This window comes from Cupressus sempervirens, chromosome 9, assembly GCF_028749045.1.
Source record: "Cupressus sempervirens isolate cs-2001-9-10 chromosome 9, ASM2874904v1, whole genome shotgun sequence".
Classification (NCBI taxonomy): Eukaryota; Viridiplantae; Streptophyta; class Pinopsida; order Cupressales; family Cupressaceae; genus Cupressus; species Cupressus sempervirens.
The window spans coordinates 38211402-38217025 of record NC_143126.1 but is presented as its reverse complement, the minus strand read 5'-3'; the positions used below and the strand labels follow the sequence as shown (position 1 = coordinate 38217025).

Here is a 5624-nt window from a genome sequence, read left to right as displayed (position 1 = left end):
CATGATTAGAGTGCATTCATATTTGTTTTGTTTCTCCTTATACCATCCTCCATTTTAATGATAGATTACAAGGTATGATAATAAAAAAATTCAAATTGACCATTTGTTGTATTCAAATTTTGTTATAAATATAATAGATTGTGAAAATCTATATGGCTTACTTCTATATTAAAAAGTAACACTTACCCAATAATCATAACATCTAAAACAAATAATAGAATGAATGTAAAATAAACAGAATGAACGAGAGAAGAAGCAGATTTAATTATATATGGACATCTTTTATTTTAAACTTAAACATTAGTGCAGCAAGAAGGGCAATGACTTAGAAAAAAGAGTACAAGTACTACACAACCCCACCTTTATCTACTGATCCAAAATTTAAAATAATTCAGAAAATAACATCTATTGTTTATTTACTACTCTCTAGTGAACAGCTTTATTGGAAATCCTTTGGCAGGAAGTGGAGGACATGGATTCCCTGATATCCTTTCATGTGGGTCAATTGCAGAGTATCCACTGAAAGCTTTGACAAAGTGATGGGAAAATAAGAGTATCTCCATCTTTGCAAAATCACATCCTGGACAGACTCGAATGCCTCCTCCAAAGGGCAAATACGTATATGGACCTACATTTGCCCCTTCCTCTTCAAATCTCGAAGGTCTGAATTTCTCTGGCTCCAAGAAATATTCTTCCTTCGTTTGTGTTGTATAAGGCGTCCATAATAGCTGTCCACATGAATTAACAGTTGTGTTGAAAGTTACGCTAGAATCTTATATCCATCATAGTGAATACAATGCAGTTTTATAAATAGAATTTTATAACCATCACAGTGAATTGAACTTTACAAACATCAATGTGAATTGAATTTTGTAAAGATAATTGTGAATATAGTTCATAAGACAATGCAATTTGCAAAGATTACCTTCCAGCCTTTTGGAATTGTATAACCATCATAGTGAATATCTGTTATGGATTTGCGAAATCCTCCAAACACTGGAGGAAACATCCGCAGAGTCTCCTGAGCAACTTGCCATGTGTATTTCATATCTCTCAAATCATTCCATGTGATTTCTTCCCCCTCCTTTTTCCTGGAAGCTATCCTCAATTGCTCTGAATTACAAAGACAGCAGATAACTTAGTGATAATAAATTAAACTAAATCTCTACTCATAAATACGATGTTATATAGTTAAACTACATCTCTAAATATAAATAAGATGTCATATAGTTACATGTCCCATTTTATACTTGACTTCAAGATTTTTCATCAGACCAAAGTTGACATAGCTAGTCTAGTAACAGGGTACAGCCCATTAGACCCTGAAGATCTCTTGACCAAGGTAATTGGGGTATGAGGCATGCAGATTTATTCTCCAAACTTTTTCTGATAAATGGGAAGCATTTATTCTTCTCTCAGTCTCTGATATTTCTATCACGGTTCAATTGTATAGTTATTGAGTTGAATCCATTAACCCATATTTCATAAGTAACAACTTATATGGAGAATAAGATGTTCTATTAAGGCCCAATGCATCTAAGTGATTTGATAGATATGAAACTTTACACTTCCAATAAATCACCCACTCATTTACTACTCAATCTCAAATATACTTAACCCATCTCTTAGTGTTCCTCATACCATAGTACCTGCTACCAACAAACAAAGAAATGTAATCTTATTTTCCTGAGAGCAGGGTTTTCTAGAATCTGAAATTACCATTACCACTATATGCGTGTATGCTGGATTTATCCTTGATCTGAAGATTCTTCCCCAGACCAAATTTGACATACCTAGTCTAATAGCAGGGTACAGCCGAATAGGCCCTGAAGATCACTTGATCGAGTGTATAAATTGGTCCAAATAACAGAAATATGAATTCACCATACAATCTGTTTATTGGTAATGAGATGTTTTCTGGAGTGTATTAAGTTAGGATGGTTTTTAATCTTGTTTTCATGGGATTCAATCGTATAATTTTTCGGTCAAACCCATGACCATATTTCATTAATAATGATTCACGTCAACTGATCTCTCCTAATAATGAATGATCTGCTTTACATTTATTACATCTAAATAGTTATACTGATAGACTGAAGAACCCAAACTTATCTAAATATCACCCACTCTAATTGGTACTATGAACCAATCATATTAAACCAATCATTTAAACCACATTCCCATGCCATGCTACCGACAAAGAGTTACAATCCTATTCTGCCGAAAGCAATGGTTGTGAAATTACCACTGTATCTATGGTGGATTTGCAAATTTGAAAACATAAAGGAAGCGGACAGTTGAGAGGGAAAATTTCAATTTGTTTGTTGGGTTTTTAGACATCCATTTCCAAATCAAATGGTCGCTTGAAATAGTGGGAATTCTTCCTGAATTTCAATTCCTACAAAGAATTTTTGGTCTATTAATGTTCAAAAACTCAATACCAAGTGATTATGAATTTAAGTTTGTGTATTTGATCATTCTCTTCATCAACTCTTCCTAAGTTAACTCATCAGCAACCCTCCTTAAAGATCTCTTTTATGGCATTAAGTAGAACTAAACAGGGAGATAAGATAATGGGTAATGTATAAACATACCTTGGGACATTTTTTGGTAGCAATCTGGATTTGAGGACAACAATTTAAGCATAATGGTGATTGTTGAAATGGTGCTCCCAAATGCAGCATGAAGCAACAATGAAATGTTGTCCAAGATCTCACTATCTGTGAGTGGTTTCCCTCTTTCATCTTTGAAGTTCAAGAAAACTGAGAGAAGATCTAGATTAGCCGAATCAAGACCTTTTCTTCTCCTCTCAATCACACAAGATAGAATCTTATCCACATCCGCCCGAGCCTTCAGAGCCCTCCGAAAACTTGACCCGGGAAGATTCAATGGAACAGACAAAGTTCCGGCAAGAACAGCATCTAAAAGCCCATCAAGATGATCCTGTTCGCACTTGTCATTTATGCCAAAGAACAAGCTGCTTGAAATGGAAAAGAGAAGGCGCCTTACCAAAGGAAGCACTTTTACTTCATCTTTTCCTCTCCATTGTCTGTTGATCTCATCTTGAATGACTGCATTGATTTGGGACAAATAGTTCTGCAATGCTAAGGGATCCAGTGATCCCGAAAGAGCTACACGCAGAATCCTATGTTCTTCACCAGTTTTGCTTGAAACAGAGTCTTTTCCCATGAGTTTGAGGAAAGAAGAGGGCCATGAATTTGTTAACAGCTTATTCTCATTGGAGAGTATGAAGCGATTTCCAGAGGATCCCGAGACTACTACCGTGGGATGTCCAATTAATGAAGTCTTGAAAACATGGCCGAATTTGTTTACCCTTTTGTCGAAAAACTCTTGGGCTTTATTTGATCGAAGTGCCCACAAGAATTGCAGGGTTTCTCCAATCAGAGGGAAGCCTAAATTTCCAGGAGGAAGCCTTTGAAACGGTTTCTGCTTGAAATTGAGTAGTATAAGGAAGAGAATCCCTAAACATAGAGCGAAAGCTGTGAAGACAAAAGGAAGTGGAGGAGGAGAAAATATCAGTTCCATAACTTTGCTTGGATTTCGGGACCCTGTTTCTCAGAAGACTTGGGAAACCATATAAAATAAGTCATTTGGCTGAGGTTCCAGAGAAGAATCTCTGCATGTGTTTTTTGTTCGTTTCTTAGAGAAGAATCTCTTGAAATTTGATCCATTGGAGGATGTGGTGCTGGGATTGATTAATTTGAGTATTCTCTTGGGTTTGTCGATTGAGTTGAAGAATGACGAGATGGTGCAATATTAAATAAACTTATATTGATTACTTTAGTGATCAATATAAACTTGTAAATTAAAATTTTGACCTGGTTTATAGAACATTAATGGCAATTCTCTTGTACAAAAATTATAGATAATTAGAGATCTAAATTTGATCAGGGTAAACCTTTTTTCAAAGTTGTTACGCATGACTTCTGAAATCAGTTGTGTGAATTTGTCACTGAAAAGGGGTAAAAATTTATTTGGATAAGAAAATACATTTATTAAAAATAAGAAAATACAATACATAGGACAGACCACTCCAAAACGGAGCTCAAAGAGTCCTGTCATTCTGTCCATTAATATATTTTATAAAGCTGTGGAACCAATTTCAAATCAGCCATGTGAATATATTAATTTATTGTATTTAGTCTATTGATAATGGTTTAATCTTAGAGCGACATTTTGTTAAAAAAGTTTGGAATGAAATGTTTGCAGGGCTTTTTAGTAAGATTCAAAATCAACGAGGATGGGAGGAGCAAAATTAGTACTTTGATTTTATAGAAGAGGCTTTTTGGTGTTTTAAATTGAAGGAAGGGTAAAGATTTATTCAATTAGATAAAGATATAAAGATATAGGATGTAAGGAGGACCACATGTTCAATAATCTAATTAAATAATTTGCAACTCCATTTCATTATTTAGGAATGTGATTAAAAATAACAGATTTCAAGGAGCCACACAATCAATGATTATGTCTAGTCACCACAATCAAATACTAACTAAAATCACTTAATCCACCCTTTCAATAGAGTCACCACAATCTAAGAATATAATCCATGAACAATCTGTTGAGATAATGGGTGTTGTACACATTGCATAATATTGTTATATTGTATTATTTTAATTTATTATGTAATATTGCATCTAGATGGGCATACAACATGTAAAGATTCTCATAGGATATACTTGATGAGTTGTATTGTAACATTGTGATAATCTTTCAAGTAATTATTTAATATTGGAGAAAAGAATTAAATTTATAATATTAAATGTGGGGTCAATGGGTTAGGTAGCACATGATTTAATTAGGACATGGTTTATGTAATACCATTTGGTGGTTTTGTGAGACTTGCTACTATATAAGCAGCCACAAGGCTAGTTGTTGTTGTAAAACAAAAGGAAAAAAAGGAAAGGGTCGAGCAAGACAAGGCTTGATAGGTTAGCCAAGGGAGCATTTGTAAATGTTGAAAGCATGGCATGGGATGTGTGGATTCATGCTTGTTCACATGGATTGCTTGGTAATAACTATGAATTTGAAGGCTTCCATGGTTGTATTGCAATGATATTTTTGCTAAATAATATATGGTGATAGATGCTTTTGGAGGATGAGTTTTTCCCTTAATGAGGGTTTCTTAGGGTATATCTTGTACCACAAATTTTGTGGGTATGTTTTTTATTCTATTGCATATGGATTTCAATTGCATATTTGTTTTAGATCTATTATGGTTTATGTGGAAATGATTATATTACATATTACAAGTTTCCTTACACAATCTTAGTCCAACCAAGAATACAATAATGCTCCACAACATATGCTTGACAGGTTAGCCAAGGGAACACTTGTGAAGGTTGAAAGCATGACATGAGATGTGTGGATTTATGCTTATTCATATGGATTGTTTGGTAGTGGCTATGTCTTTGAAGGCTTCCATACTTGCATTGCAATAATATTTTAGACTTCTTATAGGCGTTGGAAAGCTAATTTAGAGTACTACAACATGATGCAAGTTTGGTTTTGTGATTTTGACTTTGTTTCTAGGCTTTAAGAGCCTAAAAGATAGATGTTGTTTATTTTGAGCACATATTAGGGTATAACTTGGGCATGTGGAG

At 34.3% G+C, this 5624-nt stretch overlaps 1 pseudogene; it reads right to left on the bottom strand.

Annotated features, from left to right (window-relative positions):
- Positions 1-300: 300 nt before the first annotated feature.
- On the bottom strand, positions 301-3546 carry LOC149537492 (taxane 9-alpha-hydroxylase 1 pseudogene; annotated as a pseudogene).
- Positions 3547-5624: the final 2078 nt, after the last annotated feature.